The following is a 21091-nucleotide window of genomic DNA, read 5'->3' on the forward strand; positions in this document are numbered from 1 at the left end:
GTGATGTTCAAGTATTATGTAATCACTAAGGGGGGAGAAGTGGTTGTTGCCGTAATGATGGGGCCAAGACTCTGTTGACCAGATTACAATATAAAATGTTGCCATCAAAAATCAAAAATTGATGTAATAAAGTACTTGATCGTCCCCAAATGTGCTTCCCTTGGCCCTCACCAGATGGCAGCACCAAGAATCATTGCTCCCACTGGTGGAGTCAACATAAGGTGCATTTTACACAAGTTACTCAATCAATCAATCAATCAATCTTTATTTTATATAGCGCCTTTCATAATGGACCACCATCACAAAGCGCTTAACTAGATAGTGAGGAACAATGCATAATACATTAAATAACTATTAACTGACTATTCCCTTATAGAAGTCAATATCTTCATGTTGGTTTCCTGCAAAAATATTTTTAAACCTTAATCTCCATCTAATAAATCACTGATCAATACAGAGAACTTGTCAGTGTCTGGGTGCAGCAGTCAAAAGGGGTTTATTTACTTGCATTTTCAGTTCCCTACCCCCAACTACCTCATGCAAAAGGTTAAAAATAAAAGGAAGGGACCCTTTTTGAGTGCTGCACCCCAGGACTGCTGCCAAGCCATGCTGCTTCACTGGTCACGGCCAAGATGCAAATGTTATTCAGTCAGCAAGAGCAGAGCTTTATGCTGTCTGATTGCATGGACTATCTCATGTAAGGCTTACCTTCTGGCAGTGTGATGGAGAGAGAGGTACATCTTCATGCCATGAAATGTAAAGGTCTTCTACAGTAGCATTTCTTGCAGCTTATATTATAACTTTTAAAAAACAAAAGACTACCACATGTGAAGTCACTTTGCATAAATGAAAAAAAAAACTGCTGTAAAATGTAATGCAAGTTCTCATGGTTTCAAATGACTTGATACTGATACCCTACATTATCTCTTCTCTCCTGGGCAGCAGCGCCTTCTGAAAACCTCATTGATTGCATTATGACTGGTAATTCACTCAGCTGTTATGTGACGTTGATAACTGCTGAATGCTTCTTTCGTCCAGATAAAAAGTAATTGAAACGGGCCATTGGGGTACCATTATATAACCAGTGAATTACGCTGAAGAAACCCTAGCAGAACCATTAACAGACCACAGCATTACCAGCACTGGATCTGGAACAAATATTGCATATGAGGCCCTGACATGGTAGCGCACTGTCTAATATGGTCCCTTTTTACAAGGGTGTATTGGTCCATACCATTGTGTCAAAATAAGAAAATGTTACCACTGTGCTATTCTAACAATGGCAGTAGTACATAACCACTGCATTGCCACTGTAGAGTTGTGACTGATGGTTTGGAGATGCTGATATAAATAAGGGAGGCACAAGCATGGGCTTCCTCTTGTTTTCCTCTGCAAGGTCAGACGACAAACCAATAAAACAGTGACTGCTCCTCTTTAATCCCAAGCAGTCTGCAGCCCCCCTGGGACTTTCTCTCTCCACCCTTCCCTCTCTTTCTGTGTCTCCTGTTTCTAGCTTTGATGGCGGTGATGTCACCTTGCCAAGATGGGCAATTAAAACAATGCCATTCCTGGAATGAGACTCCCAAAGTGCTTGCAACCTGCACAGTGGTTTAAAAGCAATTCAAATCTAATACTCCATTAAAAATAAAAGAAACACAATTCAACACGGTTTTGACAAAGACCACGCAAACCTTGACAATCTACATATAGATTAGTATCAGGTCAGCAGACTGGTGCGCTAGGATACAGCAGTGATCGACTGAAACAGCAAGACCCATGGGTATTTTACCTTGGATTGTTTGCAATGTAATTCTATGAGGTCATTCTTTCTGATGTTATGCCAGCTGCATTACAGAATTCAGAAATAGAAGTTCAGGGTCCATTCTGTGGTATCCCAGAATAAATACAAACAGTATTACAAATAAATGCATGAAACATTGAAGCCACCTATAATAAACTGAAGATCGATTTGATCATCCTATATCACACCAGGATAAGGCACAGCTAGATATTTTACAACTCCCTAACCAGTGCACACACATACGTTATCCTGGATATTACAGAATCTAACAACAGTCTATTTGCATAACATCCTACAGGTGTTTTCATTCCCCTGTTCAATAAATTATATTCCATTTTTATAATAATATTCCTGTTGTAAATATCATTTTATGCAGCATACTATACATGATAACTAACTTGTTTTAAGTGGATGGCAGCTGAAAATACTTTTTAAAAACACCCTTTTCTTATACCAATACAGTACTAGCATTATTTTAATAGCAATACTGTATTTATCTCAAGTATTTCAATTGTGGGGAAACCTCAACATTTCTAGAAATATATTTCAAGGGCAATTCTCATCCCTCTCATTAAATCTGCATGATGCCACACTCGCTCTAGTGCTCAATGCTGCCTCAGGGGCCAGTGGTATTAAAGGGATCGGAGCTTCAATGCTCTTCGAAGACTAAAGCCATGGCTTTGTAAATCCATGACTCAGAAGTGACTGAATAATACAGCTATTTGCCACACTCATCACTCATGACAACATTGTGCCAACAATTTATTGTTTTGAATGATTGCCGCGGGAATGTCTTTGGATTTTTTAATTAGAATACATGGGATGCAATTGTTTTGTTTGTAACATATGTTCTTATTTCATACAGAATAATCTTCATGCATGCCCCAGATACAGAAGCTATCCCACTGCCATGACCTGCACACATTACAGGTCAGTATATTTAAGGGTATAATTAAGGGTTTCGTTTGCAGTTTTTACAGATTTCAACTGTATCAAACATTATTTTTGTTTTGTTTTACTAAATTCTACCTACAATATGTCCCCCTGAAACATATATAGATATATACAGTACACAGCTGAAGAAGGGCTTTTGTCCAGAAAATCCTCAAATAAATACATTTTTTAAATAACTTTAAAACCTTTTGTGTACATCCAAAAAAAAAACATTTTATTTTATTTTCTTCACTGCAGTTATATCTCTCTTTTATACTAGGCCTATACTGCGTGCATGCTCTGCATTCATGAGTAGAAATGATTAATCGCATTTAGAAACCTCCTAGCTAGCAGAACATGAATTATTATCAGATGCTTATGTTTTGATGTTGCCCCTAAAAATGATTTGATTTATTTCTTAATCTCCTTAAAGGGGTGGCTGTCTAAGCAAATCCACCTATGCAGCCTGATCACCAGCCATGCAGGCCTTATGATTTCATATAAATCATATGGGGAGTGCTTTGTATCCTTTATCGTGACGAATTGCAGCATTACAAATTATGCTGATTTGGTCACTACTAAATTACCCCCCTGATTATTTTTTTCTGGTAGGCTTTCAGTATTGTTGACTGGAAGTAATAAATCACAGAGGGAGCATGAGATTTGAACTGTTTTTTTTCTGATTGAGTGAAGTATAGAAAAGAAGCATGGATAGCATACAGGGTGCTGGTGTTTGCTATAGCACAATGTTGTTAATTTTTCATGTTATTGTTGTCGTTTTTCTTGTTGATTTCTGTTGTTAATAACTGTATGGGTTTTGGTTACTGTTATTCTTAAGTAACTGTAACTGCAGTTTAAACATTCAAATATAGGAGTGTGCATACCTTAGTAAAAAAAAAACAATTAGCATTACCTCAAAACAAATATCTGTACTTTACAATATTTAGCTATTTATTAAGTCATATGAGCATGTATTTTTTGGAAGTCTGAGGCTTTTGTGGATTATCAACATACTATTTTTTTTCACTTGAGAATGCAAAGTGCTTACAGCCCTAGAATTATATTTCTGTGTAATGTAAGCAGATGAAGAAAAGATGTCTTGCATTTATATTTGTTAAAAAAGAACAAAACCTTTTTTTGTTTTGTTTTGTGGTTGGTAATGATTATATTTTGTTTAAGGGTTTGAATTATATATTTTAAATGTGGTGTGCATTATATGGCTTTACGTCTGTATACATAGCGAGATAAAAGGAACATGAGCTAAAACTCAATGCTTCAGTCCTGAACTTGGTAGCTGAAAGTATGTCAGGGACATGAACAAAATGGCGATTTTATAAAACACAGAGAAAGACACACCAGTGATTTTATAAATTCAGTCAGCACGCAAATACTTTTTGTTTAAATAATATTGACAGGAATATTTTGTTTCCAAAACTATATACTAGGATTCTAATGCAGTCTACAACCCAAACTGCAGCATGACATTACACAAAATCAGTGATCACCTGTATGTATCTGTGACAGAGCAGGGGCTCTGCCTTTAAATAAGTGTAGTCCTGGGAGCTAAGATGGCTGCCCAGGACAAAAACTACATTTCCCAGCAGGCTGCAAACAGCCTAGATGGCCAGCAATTAGCTGGGATTTAAAGGTGTCTCTTTGTCTGTGCTTACGCTAAGGCCTGTATGTGTGTAGAGACCTGGCTACTGTCATTAGAAGGTATTAAAAAAATCTGTGTTTTGTTGAATAAATGTGTTCTGTGGTACTGGTGAGCAGCTTATCTGCCCGGGTTATAGTTAGGAACCTCTTTAATTAAAGTGTTAGTTAGTGCTCATGAAAGAGCTAGGTTTTATTTTGTGTTCTTTGATTCTAATAAATACGAGCATTAGTGCTTAAACCTGCCACTTCTGCTTCTGAGTCTCTGCATTGCCTCCTGTCGCAGTATCACATTTTTGTATAATTGCTATTTCTAAATGAATTCACCAACTTCCAATATTTCCCTGGCAGTATATTCACAGCTCTTCTGCCAAGGATGCTCATTAGGTAACTTCCACCATCATTGCAAGCTGGAAAGATTGAGTTCCGCCAGCTCTGCAATCCTAACAGGGCCTGACTGAGTCCCACTTAAAATTGCTGATGGAAATGAATGAGTTGGATTTCAAATTGCTTTCAAGTCAGGCCCAATGGCAGATGAAAATGTGGCATCAACAGTTAAGAAGTCAGTTTTTAAGGGGATTTAAGAGGGGGAAAAAACAACCAGGACCAATGATAATATAAGGTAAGAAAGTGAATCTTAAAGTGGTTTTCACTTATTTAATGCAACTGGGCATGAAGAGACTAACACATCTGTAATGTTTTGCATCTATATATTTAAAGTTAAACTTTTTTGTTAATGTTTTTTTTGTTGTTTGTTTTGTTTTTCCTGATAATTCTTACTTGATTAATTGTTTGGTTAAATTACCCATTCAGCAGATAAATGATATCTTATCAGCAGCTAACATGGCATCTTTAGAGTTTGAATGTGGAGCTGGGGTTTTCATAAAAGGGTTGTGTATAAAAATCAATAATTACAGCAAAGCAAAATTCTATATAAGCTTTGTAAGAAGCTTGGCCATGCTCTGCATCTTCAAGTGGAAGCTGGTACTACTTAATGACCAAGAAGCATGACATAAATTCTGCATTTAATTAATTTAATTTAACTTAATTAAGTGAGTCACACAGTTTGGATGAAATAAGTTCACGTCCAGGCTGTGTAAAGAGGCCAAACTTTGCTGGGGACCCCGGGGAGGGCATCACATTGGCTCTGATGCTTCCGGGGTGGGGGATGGGAAACAGGCAGGGATTGCTTCTCCTCATCGTGCAACAGCGAACCCTACAGGCCAGACACCGAGCACATGCAGAACATGCATAAAAAGCAGGGCTGATCTCTGTTCAATTGGATCGGTAGCCCGCCCAACTCTGCTCTGGATTGCTTGACGTAAAAGCAATTCTTCCTTTAGGCTTGTGGGAATTTCAACATATGCTCTTTGAGTGTTTTGATTCTTTACTTCTAGGCTCATTCAGTCTCCACTGGATTGCTCACATCATGCCAACAGTTTCTTTTGAGAATGGAGTCTTCCCAATGAACTGCCCCTCGCTCCCCCTGGAGAAGCCAAGGGCTCTCAGTAGCTGCCTGACTGGTTGTTGCAGTGGAGATGAATGGATGTCCTTTGTCTGTCGGCTTTCTCGACGGCTATGCTCCATTCTCTTCCCATTGGACTCCAACAGAGAGGTGACAAAGCCAGATGAAGAGCTCGTGTCTCCATTAATCTCCTTTCTGTAGCAGTGTATTCAAAGCCTCTCCTTCAGGAGTTCTGCTGCAGCCGTAACTGTTTTAGAAGTAATAACTAAGGCCTTGAAAGAATTTCCCTACCTCTCATTCACATACCAACAACAAATCCCTAACTGATATTTTAGCTTTTTTGCTTTTATGTTCACGTTGACTCGGGTAAGGACTATTATTTATCCTGCTGTAAGTTAACAACTATGTGGGGGTCTGGGGGAATTAACTGTAACCCATGAAGTGAATAGACAGAAGAAACTATTTAGATCCATTAAACTTACACAATATACTTGCTGGAATGTTCACTGTCCTGACCTTTGACATAGTTGAACAGATGCTGCTTATTTTGTGTGTGTGTGTGTGTAAGCAAAAAATGTAACATTGAATCAAGAGAGACCTGCCTTAGCAATGAGCAACATGGAGTTTTTTCATGTTTAAAATCTAGGATGATATAGGGCCAGAAATGCAGGGACTCCCTGGCAGGATCGCCATGTACCCTAGAAATATGTAAAGGTTTCACAGTTCAACAGCACATAAACCCAAGTGTTCATTGATTCAAATGGATCATGTGATCAGAAAGTTGTCTGGACTAGATCCAATTGCACCTTCTCTTCCCCCCTTTTATAAAAATGTATCCATTGTAGGGCGTATCAACTTAATTAAGAAAGATGTTGGTTCCATAGAATCAAGGTGAGTAATTGAGCCATGGAGAAAAATTATTAAAACAAAAACAGAGCAAACATAAATAGGTTAGGAAGGGCTAAAATGATTGAAATACCATTTGTAACTATGTGTCCTTTAATTTGGCATAAGCAGAATTTTCAAGGAGTACACTATAGATTTAGAAAGTTATTTTCTGATACCTCTGGGTGTGGTTAAGCCATCAAAGTGATTTTGAACAGCTGCACATAAAGGTACCTGAAATCTACCTCGTTTAAAAAATAAAAAAAAAGATTCAATAACAGAAAGATATTCAGTATTAATGTTGCTAAGGTACTGGAAGAACACAGATTTTAAAACCTAGGTTCTATTGCTCTTTTAAAGGAATGATTTCAAGCGAGAGCTGTTTCCGGTCACAGGCACCCTCCTGTACGAGCAGGATGCAGCCTGGGGAAGTCTGCCAACCCTGGAGGAAGACAGCTCAGCTCCCTAGGGCAGACCCCAGCAGAAGCAGTCTTCCTTAATGGGGCTAACGGGTGTAGGGTTATACAGCCCAATGGGGACAGCGTGTTCCAGCTATGCATTATTCAGACTGAGACTCCCTGACAAATGACCTGGTGAAAGTATAGGAAACTAATGGGCTAGACCAAATTGCACAACAGGTACCTTTTCCAAATAATAGCTTCACCAATTCACAGCCCTAAATATTTATCAACTTGGCTTTATGTGTAAGTTAGACAGTGAAATAGTGAGGGAGTTGTGTATTTCTGTTGAGTTTAATTGTAGTGCTCTAGGTATAGGACAGTAGCACTGGCTCACACAGGCTTCTTGAGCTCAGTGAGCTGCACCTCTACAGGTTTCTGATCACTTTGCTCATTGTAGGAAGCAGCTGGTTGGTTAATAGGTAAGAAATAGGGTGTCAGAGGGCAGGATGGGAATCAGGCCCTCACCATTCACAGTGGTCTATTTTGTTTTAACCCACAGCACATTGATGATGCAGTTGACTGACCCCAGGAAGCACGAGCAGGAAGTAATTAAAACATATGTACAGTCATATAAAGGGAATTATATTCTGTTTTAAAATACAATACAGTACATGTTTTCCATGATTTGTGTTGTTTCAGAGCCTAGAATGTGGGACCTGCATAGGGAATGGTAGACAGTGTAAGCATGAGGTAACCGTCTGAAATATTTAAAACTGTTTTTATGGGGCACCAAACCATTAAGGGGATGACATATACACTATTACGGTGACACCATTCTCATTTGCAAATGTATTATTGTCAAACCACCTATGTCCCCATCTGCCTGTTGGACACTGTAACCTATAATTACATATAAAAGCTGGTAACAAAAGTGGTTCAAATGCCCTGACCTGTGTGCGGCAGGTGCTTTGCAGCAGCATTGGTGAAATTAGTCCAATTCCAATATGGAGAGCTCGGAGGGAGGAAGGCTTTTAGAGTGTTCCATTAGTGTGCACCTGCTCCAGTCTTGGGATGATGAGGAGGGTTACAACCCCAGGGATGGTTGTGAGCTGTCTTTAGAGACGCGTCCTATTGACCTGCTCTATCTACACCTGATTGGTCATTCACATCAGTCCCCAGGGCCCCTCCTGTTTGATTGGACACAGACACTCAAAGTTAAGGACAACTCGTTGCTGATATTAGTTTAATCAAATGACAAGGACCTTTCATTCATTCTGGTTTTACCAGGCGTAATGAATTGGTAATCAGTTATAACCTACTGCCAGCTATCACTATGTCTGTCTGTGTGTGCAGTCTATCTATTTGTCACATCTGTCCTGTCTGACTTATTGTCCAGAAGAGAAAAGCTTTGCAAAGTGTAGCAAAGCATTGAAGTGATAGTGAAAGTATGGTAAAGCACTGACATGGTAAGTAATAGCTAAGGTTGGTATAAAACAAGGTTAACCATTGTACAGCAAATCCATAGTATAGTATAGACAAATCATAAGAAACTGCAAAACCACTGTGCAAATTCACCCAGGTTACCTTTTAAAAGAACATTTTGTTGAATGTCTATACATCTGTCTACACATCTATCTTTCTCTGAATCTGTCAACCTGCTCTCTGTCTTCATCATACAAACGCTACACATGGTGTTTAAGATACAGAAATATTTATTCAGATATCATTGTCTTTTTCTAGCAGCATGTCTTCCGTCTGTTTGGTTTTACACACAATAGAGGTGAAACACCCTTATTTAGTAACTACCTATACCTATACTAACACTTTTCAGGTAAAAGGCAAAATTATGTTAATTTCAATGATTTTGTGCAGTTTTAAATGAAGCACATGTTATAGCAAGCATGCAATGTTATTAAAAAATATATATATTTGATACCATACTTTATTAAAGTAATCTCTCATTAAAGTATCTGCTATATTTACCTGTTTGATGGTGAAAGATGCAAAAATACTGAAAATTAAGGGAGCTGCTGGTTGGCTCTTGTAGGAATAGAAAAGCTGTCTGTAACGGAGAGTAACTGCAATCCATTACACTGACTGATTTAACTGTCCTCACAGCAGCCAAAATATTCAAGATGATGCAGAGTATATCCATCAGCCCCTAGCTCCTTGAAGGCCAGGCCTGGTCATCCCACCCCATCTATAACCACAGAGCACAGGATTGTGTTACTGGGTGTGGGTGTGGCCAACTAAAATAAATAACAAAATGTGCCACACTATAACCTGCGTCATAATTGAGGTCAATGTGATATGGGGTTTGGTTAACCTGCCTTGCATCTGTATGTGTGTGTGTGTGTGTGTGTGTTTATAGGGGCATGGTATCATTTTGTTGTATTTGTTTAAAGGCCTCACAAACAAAACGGCTGAAATAACCTACAATGTATGGGCCTACCCAAAATAAATCAATTTCTGCTTTGTATCAGATGGAAATGACATCATATTAGCTGTACTGTTTAATTACTCTTATTTAACTATATATTAATATTTATCATTTTGATATAAAACTGATATATCCTAAATATAATTCTTTTCATATGGGCATGTGTTTGTGTGTTGCTCTGAGTTTGTTCTGTTGCGCTCTGGTCTTTTCTGGGACATGAGAATGCGTGAAATCAAAGAGGAGAGTGTTTGTTTGTAGAGGCTTCATCAGAGGCCGCTGGAGGCCCTGAGACTCGCCATGAGAACAAGGGTTTTAAAGGACACATGACTCCCACACTGACCTGAACTGTGTAAGTAATACAACTCAGAAAGAAACATGAAAGCTCTCATCTTTATTTCATTATTTGGGAGCAAAATACCTTGTTTATTTCAAGTAAAACTACCCTGTATAAAAATGGTAAATTTGCACATGTCATTTTTTTGTATTAGTATAGTTGGTAGAGAACTGGAATTTCAGCTTCGTCTGTGATTTTGGATTTCTATACTATATTTTTATTTTGTTATATACAATACTAGCACAGCCAATGATCAAGAACATCAGGCTTCCTTCCTAAAATTGGATTGTTACCTTGCTGATGCATTTTTCTCCATAATTATGTAGCTTTACAGCACAGTGATGAGGGCATTAGCCAGCATGCTTGTCTGCTTAACATAGGGATATATTTTCAAAACTACTTTTTGATACAAGAATAATACAATTCAAGATTGAGCTCTCTCATTTCTTAGTTTTTTCTCTTTTTTATAATCAAATGTTATCCTTTTTAAGAATAGAAGTTGATTGAAGAGTGAGGTCATGCTTTGAAAATGTAGTCCTACATACTATATCTTTATGGCGCTCTGTGGCAGGATGGCTTGCAGGGGTGAGGTGTGGTGACGTCACAGACCAGGAAGTAACAGAACCAAAACAGTGGATGGGCGGGTGAAGCTGAATGCTACTGCACTCAGCGTATTTAAAAAATAAATAAACAAAACAAAAGATTTAAACCAACAACAAAACACAAAACAAAAAGGCACAAGGGCCAAATGAATAAACAAATACTGTTTAGCAGTCGTTTTTAAATGTAGTTATGTCTCCTCGCTCTCTCTCCACTCCCCGTACTCTCCTCTGTACACTCCACCCTGCAGCACGGACAGCTGCAGGTTCTTATACTCTGGCCGAGGGGTTAACTAGCTGTTAATTATCTTATTACCCCTCGGCCACAGTCTGCATGTGTTTGGTAAGGATGCGTGACTGTCAGCTAGTTAAATAATCAGTAGCTGATCAGCCACGCATCCTCACAGGTTTTTAAATTATAAATAATAATAACAAAAGACGCAGCGCTTTTATCCGCGCTGCAAACAAATACAAATAATAATAAATAGGGGCGGGACACTCCGCCACACGCTCCCAATGTTTGACGGCCCAGTTTTGCTGTCTTGAATACCAGGATAACAATAAATAAACAGCTGTAAGCTAGTATTTATTAAAAAACATCTATATATAATAAGGCCTTCTTCGTTGAACCAGCAAGTATGGGACAGTGTCAAACTGGCAGTACAGCGCGTGTGGCAATATAATGAGGGTTATTCAAAATCCAATAAACTACAAAAACTGTACACACTAGAATGGTCTTGGTCATCAACTTTATCATCTGAAAATCATGGCAGAGGATGTATGTTACTGACATGCATATTATAAAGAGCGATCTCTGACTCACAACCTTGTACTGTGTGCATTCCAGAAATAAAGTTAATATAACAATACATATTAAAAACAACTGTGTTTGTTTGCACAGAATCCTCTGCTGGTTTGGTTTGAAAAGATTTTCATTACGAGGCCTTCCCTGGGGATTAATGGAATGTAAGAACTAGCAGTCAAGGTCCTCTGTATTGAGCACTTGTGGCCAATTCATGTTGGTGGATCACAACAGGCAATTCACTAACAATCAGAGTGTAATGAAGATAACTGGATTTTAAGATTTTATGAAAATAAATTGCTGATGCACAAATAGCAGAGGGTCCCCTATAGAAGTTTACCACAGTATTTTTTAATGGCATTTTTGCACTTTACAATGTTTACCTGTGCTTTACCATGCTTTCACTGTGCTTTATTACACTTTGCTATGCTTTTACTACAGGAAACTTTTACAAAGGGTAATAAGTCTTCTTTTAGGCAAATTCTGTTATTACTTATTCAACTTTAACATGCTTTGGCTTTCTATGCTTTTTAAGGTCAGTTGTCGCTTTTTTGGGATATTTAAACATTGATACTATGTAACCACATGCCAATATTTGCAAGTATTTACAGTGATTTTTTTGTACTAAGGTTTGAAAAATGTCATATTTTTAATATCTTATATACTGTACATAGTTTGTAGTATTGTAGTATTAATAAATATATTTTTGGTTCAAAGCTGGTAAGATGACAAGGTGATCCCGGCTATGATCTTGAGACCACAGGAATGGTGCGATTTCATTCAAGTCTGCTAAAACTATGGATATAGCTTGATGTAACACAACTAGTCATGGCTAATTCCTAATTCATAAAAATTGCTTTTTATTGGAGTGCTCTGTTATGTGCACTAGAATAAATATCAAGGCATGGGTCGAAAAAGAAAGCTGGGCACATCATGGACCCAGAAGACTGGAGTTTCTCATTATCGCATTACAAAGATGTTGAAGAAGGCAGTTGAGTGTAGCTGGGATGAAAGGCCAGCAGTGGCAGCTTGTAACAGACAGAAAGTGACCCACAGCAGGGGCTCACAGTAAATCAGGTTGCCATTTTAGAGTAGGTCTTACCAAATGGTCTTTAATGGCACAGCAGAGGCGCTACAGAGGCATCGCCATTGAAAACAGGCAAGAGCAGTTTCAATGCTATAATGTTTTTAACGTGTGTCAATCATGCCTGAAGCTTTCCTATTGTTGGCTTTGGAAACCACAGTATCTCTGCCACACTCAATTACTGCGTGTCGTCAGCTCAGCTCAATTGAAAGTGGCAAAACCTGCCATAGAATGAACAGGTTTCATGGTGTGCTAATGAAGATCCCCAATCAAATGGGAGTGATTTATTAGGGGGCAATTCTTTGGTAGAATGCTACCATAGTAGTTACGGTACTATTTTGATATCCCAATACATTGTCAGTTTTTCCTGCATAGTGTTAAAGGCATAGAGCTAACACAATATTTCAGTAAAATGTCTTACCTGATACAGATTGCCAACCCTTTGTAGATCTCACATTTTCCTATATAAAAGACAAACGATAAAGGTGTATTTCATTTTTTAATGGCCTACAACAGTTTTTTTTTATTGCATTACTATGAAAAAATATCATTAAAAAAAATCAAGCGGGTCCTCTGAAGTGATGGCAATATATACTGTATTGGGGAGGATGTACTTCTATCATTTTGTTAGCTTTATTATATGTATTTTAAGAATGCTGATGTAACTTCCAGCAGTTCCTCCCAAGAAAAGGTGAAAGCAAAAAATGAGAAGGAAATGTTATCTAGTAATCCATGTTAGATCAATGGACTGCAAAAGGAACTGCTTTAGAATGTGTGAACCACTCACGAAATAAGGGGAGATGTGCAGTATTGGACCCGCTGTGTACTTCCTGTAAGGAGACCGAAAGGACGTTTCTGCTCTTGAATCACATGCTTTCTTTCCTGCTTCAGAAGATGCATAGTTATGTCAGCAGATCCAGATAGCCTGGGGATGTCAGGGCAGGGCAGCGGCTGCACATAACTAATGTTATTCCACAGCAATACCCAGTATCATTAGCAGGGTAGGGTGGCATTAATGTGTAACTTAATTGACTTCGGAGAGGCAGGGGCTATAGATCAATGCAGCACGGCGATGCCACAACCTCTCAATCACCACCCTAAAACTAAAATAGTTTCTATAGTTTCTTAATAACAACCTTTACTGTAGACATACTAAGGTGCACGAGTACGTATCTGAAGGGGGTCAATGTACTGTATAGTGTAATTACTCTTAATGTTCATGTATTTGCTCCTAGCTGCACCTGTTTCTTAATAGTTTTGTATCATTAACATAAAAAAAGACTCCACTTTGCCTCTACCCCAAACCATGAGACACAAGGTAATGACTAATTTCAAATCAAACAAAGAAACAAAGATTGTACTCAGGAACTACATAAAAGGGTGTTTTTTGCAATGCACGGGATGACATTTGTACCCAAGATAATGTATACTGGAATTGGGACAAATCTGTAATATGTGATTTCTATTTGAAAAAATAAGATCCCAAACCACATTTTTGTATAATGTAAAATAACAATTAAACACTGAAATAATGAATCATAGGGTGGGTCTGGGTACTTTACAACGAGTATGTAATAAAATAGATTTGTCAAACTCGAAAACATAGGCAGGTATACACTGTATTTCAGATTCAGTGCACCTTCTGGTCTGGTGAAATTACTTGGTATTGTGCAAGCGTCCTTTGTGTTAAGAGTTTTAGCTTTTATGAGAAGGTGTCACATCCTATCAAAATGACAAATTAGTTACTTATAGTTTTCTATAAAATTCAGGAGTAATAATACTGCTTCCCTCACTCTAAGAAAAGGTCAAAAGATTCAGTGCCTCCACCAAATAAAACGCTGCCCAGGGTATCATTGCCTGTCGTGTGTCTTTTCTGTGCAGTTAGCAGGTCATCTACAGTGAAAATAAATGTAGAACAGTTTTTTTTTTTCAATATGAAGTACATGATGAAGTTAGTCACTTGCATACACATCTGTCAACTTGTTGTATGTGAGTCTTGCAAGGGATTGAAAAATAACAAAATAATAAAAAGTGGTGAAGTAGGATTTTATCTGACTTATTACCCACAAAATGCTGTTCTTATTTTTTTCATCAAAAACATAGATCTTTTTCACAGTTGCCCAGAATGCCATGCGGTGGCCATGAAGTAATTACACAAGTCAGTTTGAGAAGTCTGGAAATCAAAATCAAGTGGAAATGATTATTATTATTGTTTTGCTGTGTGTGGTTCGCCGGTTTTAAACTTTGTGTCATCTGAAAATACAAGAGCCTTTACTGTTGAATCGAGGCCCAATTCATGTCAATATCCCCCCTCCCCGTTTTTTCAGAGGAATAATACCGAGATATCAGTTATTTTATACACCTAACCGTTTTTCGAATGTGAAATTCAGAATAGCAACTTGATATGGAAGACGTACTCAGATAAAACACACATTTATTCTACATACAAACTGTATTTGATTAAAGTAATCAAATATATTTCCAGTATATTTCACAAAGCAGAATCCCAAGGGTATTGTACAAGTGTGCATAGCTCTGCAGGCTCAGCGATATGGTGGGTAACCGTAGGGGCACACAGCCGCAGACAAAACCTCACCATGTAAACCTAGACTTCCAGTCACGGGGGAGTCAATTCTTAAATAGATACACAGATTAAGAGTCACTGCCAAGTCAGGTGGAAAAAAGAACTGTCAGCCAAGCGAAATGACAATCGACAACTCCCTTAGTAAAAATGGTCCATGTGTGTTTGTTTGTCCGCTTCTCTATTTTTTGAAGCCCAGCTCCAGTTACCCAGTACCCCACTACTTGTAATGGACAGGACAAGGAACATTCAAGCGCAGCTTGGTATAGGGTATGAAATAAAGGGCTCTCGAGCATGTCTTCTCTTTAAATTCAGCAGGTACAGCAGTGTAACGTTTAGACTGTCCCATGCAACACTGCCCCCGGCAGTAATTCATACTGGTGAAGGAATAAGACGACAAGGGAAAGTTCAAGCACATGAAGTACAATAACTTAAATATGTAGACTGCTTTTGTATATTTAGAGGTTCTGGAACATTAATCTTGAGGTATTCTTTGGCTAGAAGATGATTAAAATTAATTGTGCCCATTTAACTGTAAAAGCTATTAAAACAAGAGATATTGTTGCAGTGCCAGGTTGATTCCATAATCTGGAATATGTTTTGGAGTTCATCTGCACTGCAGCATGACTGTCCAAAACAAATATTAATTCCCACTCACACTTGAATTTTACAGCCAAGACGTTTTGTTTCCCTTCTGAAACCTTTACCCACATTCTTAACATCAGCACAATATTTTTTGGAAAGACCAGAAGCTTTCATCAGTACACCCAGATTCAACCTAAAAACAGAACCATATCCTGTTTGTGTTGTGAGTAATTTATAGAGCTACCTCCGCTGTGAACCTAAGACTACAGCTTTCTGTGGTTGACACAATGATTCAAAACTGCGTGCAATGGCACTCTCAGCATACTGCAGGAATTAAATAGAATGCAGATATCAGCACTCAGTACAGGAAGTGTCAACAGCTGGGGTTTTGCCATGTGTTTATAATTGAGGTCCAAGAATTTTTTCCTGCAATTAGGGAAAGCAATGCTACTGTTACTAGTGATGTTCTACTGCAAAGTATTTCTATAAAAGCAATGGGAATTGGTAGTGTGTGCACAAACCCAAATGCCCAACCCTACCGAATTGTAGGTATTCATTTTGAATTTTTTCTCACGCTCTGGTTGGTGGACATGCGTCTCATGGCCACTATTGAAATTACTGACATTTTTACAAGACAAAACATTAAAGTGCTTAGTCTTAATGTGCCATTGTCCCTCAATCGTGTTCAGTTTTACACTAAAATATCATTCACTGGTGTCTATTCACTACATCCTTCCAAACGTTATCCTGCTGTGTTGTTACACACTGCGTAGGTCGTTTAAACTGCTCCCTACCCTGAATATTGTACAATACAAAATGCATTCCCTAGGCACCTGGGGTCACAAGAGGATATATAACAGTAACATGTATCCAACACACATAAGACTTGAAACTTTAGAACAAAAGAAGTGTAGGATAAAATAAGAATAAGGAAGAATTTAAACCTATGCAAATTAAATAGAATGGCTCCACTCTTCATTCTGTGTTGCGGTATAAGTAGCGATCTCTGTTCCACACTTTTCAAGCCATTACTTGACAATACATGATGAGATACAATGCTGTTAAGATAGCACCAGTGTAATTGAAGGCCTCAAGGCATGAATTAACTCATGAATTCCATCTTTTCTACTATTATGAAATAGCACCTTAAAGAAGTGTTTGGTACATGGCAATAAAGGAGTTCTCCTGAGGCAAGCAGTGGTCATGATACAAGCATATAGTCTTAGGGTGCAAATTCACAGCTTTCACACAACTAATAAGAGTTTTAATATTGAGGCCTTCAACTTATGGTAACAAATACTACAGGCAATGTATTCCTTCTCTAGTAGAAGGCAGTTTCTTAAATAACCTATAAACTAATAAACAGGACACTTCTTGAGTAACAGAAATACACTGTATCAATGCAACCACACTCCAGGCATTGGGTACAGCATTCCTAACAGGATTCCAGAGCTGGGGGGTGGGGCTGGATGAGGGTCAGGGGGTCCATGACAAACATCTTTGTCTCTTATTTACAAATGCTGGCCACATATAAATATCCTTGGTAACCAGGCACTACTACTTGTTTATTCCATATATGAATCTAGATTTGACAGGATCTCATCATAAACTAATGGTAATCCTTTTAAAAGCTTACATGAATCACTCATACGCATGCAACCCAGGCAAAATCAGATGCTGCTCCCACACAAATGAGTTAGAATAGCTAGGATTTAACAAGCCCCAATTCTTCTAACTTGTCTGCCCCTATAAGAGTCTCCTGAGGACACTATGTAACACAATTTTTGTTCCTGGGTAGTAAGTGTTATTTCCTAATTGCTTATGCCTCAAAAGTATAGAAAATGGCTATTATTCCCCACAAACTTTGCTTTTGTGACCAGGACAGTGATATTTTGAAATTTACCTATTTCCAATGAGAAAACGGGCGAATTTGTGTATTTTCGTTCACATAAAGTCAGAAAAAAACAACATATGAATCCAAATTAACATGTATTTATACTAAAGTAATACAAAAATGACTACAAAAGATTTAGAAGTGAGTAGTTTTTTGAGATTTACAATTATACTGTAAATCACTTTCACGAATCAGCCCCCAAATGTAGTCTCCCATCATGTTCTCGTTATACTGTCCTTGGTAGCGGCGTTCAAAGTCCAGTATATCCTGGTGGAAGCGCTCGCCTTGCTCCTCCGAGTACGCTCCCATGTTCTCCTTGAATTTATCAAGATGAGCATCAAGGATATGGACTTTGAGGGACATCCTACAGCCCATTGTGCCGTAATTCTTCACCAGAGTCTCAACCAGCTCCACATAGTTTTCGGCCTTCTGATTGCCCAGGAAGCCCCGAACCACTGCGACAAAGCTGTTCCAAGCCGCTTTCTCCTTACTAGTGAGCTTCTTGGGGAATTCATTGCACTCCAGGATCTTCTTTATCTGTGGTCCGACGAAGACACCGGCTTTGACCTTTGCCTCAGACAGCTTAGGGAAGAAGTCTTGAAGGTACTTGAAGGCTGCCGACTCCTTATCTAGAGCTCTGACAAATTGTTTCATAAGGCCCAATTTGATGTGCAGTGGTGGCATCAGCACCTTCCGGGGGTCCACCAGTGGCTCCCACTTGACGTTGTTCCTCCCCACAGAGAACTCGGTCCGCTGTGGCCAGTCCCGCCTGTGGTAGTGCGCCTTGGTGTCCCTGCTGTCCCAAAGGCAAAGATAGCAGGGAAACTTGGTAAAACCGCCTTGGAGACCCATCAGGAATGCCACCATTTTGAAGTCTCCTATGACCTCCCAGCCGTACTCATCATACTTCAAGGCGTCCAGCAAGGTCTTGATGCTGTTGTAATCCTCTTTGAGGTGCACCGAGTGAGCCAGGGGAAGAGACGGGTACTTGTTACCATTATGGAGCAGCACGGCTTTGAGGCTTCTGGATGAGCTGTCAATGAAGAGGCGCCACTCATTCTGGTTACAGGCGATTCCGATTGCCTCGAACAGACTGGTCACATTGTGGCAGAAGCAGAGCCCATCTTGACAGGTGAAGAAGCTGGAAAAAGGTTGGTGACGCTTCCTCTGATCTGCGACTTGCACACTTTCATCCAACAAGTTCCACTGCTTGAGCCTAGACGTCAAAAGCTCGGCATTGGACTTGGTGAGACCAAGATCTCTAATCAAGTCGTTGAGGTCTTTTTGGTTGGGGTAGTATGGGTTTCTCTCCTCAGCTCCACCTCTGAAATTGTCATCTGGATCTACAACGTCTTCCTCGCTCTCTGACTTGCTGCTCTCTTCTAAAGACGGCTGCTCTCTCCGGAGGAGTGGGTACAGGGAGCTCATGGCAGTGTGGCACCGGGGCGATGGATGAAGGAAGGTCCGGATACGTGATAGCAGGTGCATTCTTGCCAGTCCGACGTTTGGAAGGGTCCGCCATGCAGAAGTAGTAGTTGCTTGAGTGGTCAGTGGGTTCCCGCCAAATTCTTGGGATAGCGAACTTCATGGCTCTCTTTTCCCCTCTGTACCATCCTACAAAAATACATTTAATTCACCCATGACTAATGTGTAAGAGATTCTCGCAACATTTTTCATATATTATATATTTTTTCAATAACATTGAAAATTGTAAAACATTTTAAAATTAAAAACTTTATAACATAAAATTCCGAGCAACAATTGTCCATCTTACCTTCCAGAGTTTTTTTGCAGTGCTCGCAGGTGAAATGAGGTGCCCAAGGTTTGTCTTGATCCCCAACAGGCATGCCGAAATATGCCTTGTAGGCCTCACATATCTTAGCAGATGCTTCCACGGAGTACTTTTTCGCTCTTGACTTGATCAATTGGCCGCAGACATAGTAAAATGCGTCTGCCGGATGCTTGCAGCCTCTTGATGCCATCTCAGAAAAATGCAGATATGTATCCACTTAGGCAGCTGGAACTAAACTGAATTGGTGGGCTTAAGGCCCCTGTATTTATACTACTATTTTTATTACTGGAAAGTTCTAGAAAGTTCTAGAAGTTACTTCAAGTTTACTCAGCACTGAATCTATCTGGAATGTTCTGGAAAATAGGTAAATTTCAAAATATCACTGTCCTGGTCACAAAAGCAAAGTTTGTGGGGAATAATAGCCATTTTCTATACTTTTGAGGCATAAGCAATTAGGAAATAACACTTATTACCCAGGAACCAAAAAAAAAAAAAAAATGTGTTACACGGTGGGATCAGATATGGTATGTAAAGCAAATTCTTCTGAGGACTTATGGGAGCAGAAATGAAAAAAAAACTGGAGTCAGCGGCTGCTTAAAAAACATATCAGTGTAATAATGCAATGAGCGCATTAATATGATGAACGCTCTTTCATACATAATGAATAATTGAAGATGTTTCAGTTTAAATTCTGACTGCATGAATTTGTCTTCTGTAGTGAAACCTCAGGAATACATATTAAACACAATTGACTCGCAGAAGACAGACTGCAGTCAAAGGGGGGTAGGGTTCGTTTTAATGGGCTGCAGTGTAAAAGGTGTACTTACAGAAATGGTTTGAAGAATACCATTTTGATCCTCCATTGTAATGCTCAAGTATTACGCTGCAGAAACCTGTAGAGAACCACAGCATTACCAATTAGAAAAACAATAGATCTGGAACAGTTTACACAGTGGTTGTGACATGGTAGCAGACCAGTCTAGTACTGATATGATATCCAAATGGATTACCACCAAATTTGTACTGGTATCTTGTTTTATGTTCATTCATATTTAGGGCTGGTTGTATTAGCCATTCATGAAGCCCTCATGGAGTTAAGGCTAACTGCTGGCCAATGTGTGTGTATTAGTCTAAATCAACTCCATACAGAAAAACAACTCTAAGTTAATATGTTGCGTGTAAAGCATCTCTTATTGTAGAAGATGTCATGATGAAGAAGATATGTCATGATGTAGTAGATATGTCATGATGTAGAAGAGATGTCATGATGTAGAAGATATGTCATGATGTAATAGATATGTCATGATGTAGTAGAGATGTCATGATGTAGAAGAGATGTCATGATGTAGTAGATATGTCATGATGTAGTAGAGATGTCATGATGTTGAAGAGATGTCATGATGTAGTAGATATGTCATGATGTAGTAGAGATGTCATGATGTAGAAGAGATGTCATGATGTAGTAGATATGTCTTGATGTACTGTAGAATAGATGTTATAAGACACTCTACACACAACATATTAACTTATAAATTACACATACACAGGTCGTACTCAGCAAAAGTTAGTAAACATGAAAAAAGTGTTGTGGGATTTTGCCCATAATACTTTGCATGCAGTGTTAATTGAGTTCTCAGTATTACAACAACAAACTCAGGGAGGATCTCCTTTTCAGATGACACTGGGGTATGATTTAAATCTGGCAATACAACAGAATACATGCTAGTCTTGATCACTTCTATACAAACTTCTTTTCTGACAACCAGATCATTAATACTAATGCCCACACTATACTGGTCACACTCGTTTTGATGAAGTTACTCATGCTTACTGCCCTACTCC

Source organism: Acipenser ruthenus, chromosome 10 (assembly GCF_902713425.1).
Source record: "Acipenser ruthenus chromosome 10, fAciRut3.2 maternal haplotype, whole genome shotgun sequence".
Lineage (NCBI taxonomy): Eukaryota > Metazoa > Chordata > Actinopteri > Acipenseriformes > Acipenseridae > Acipenser > Acipenser ruthenus.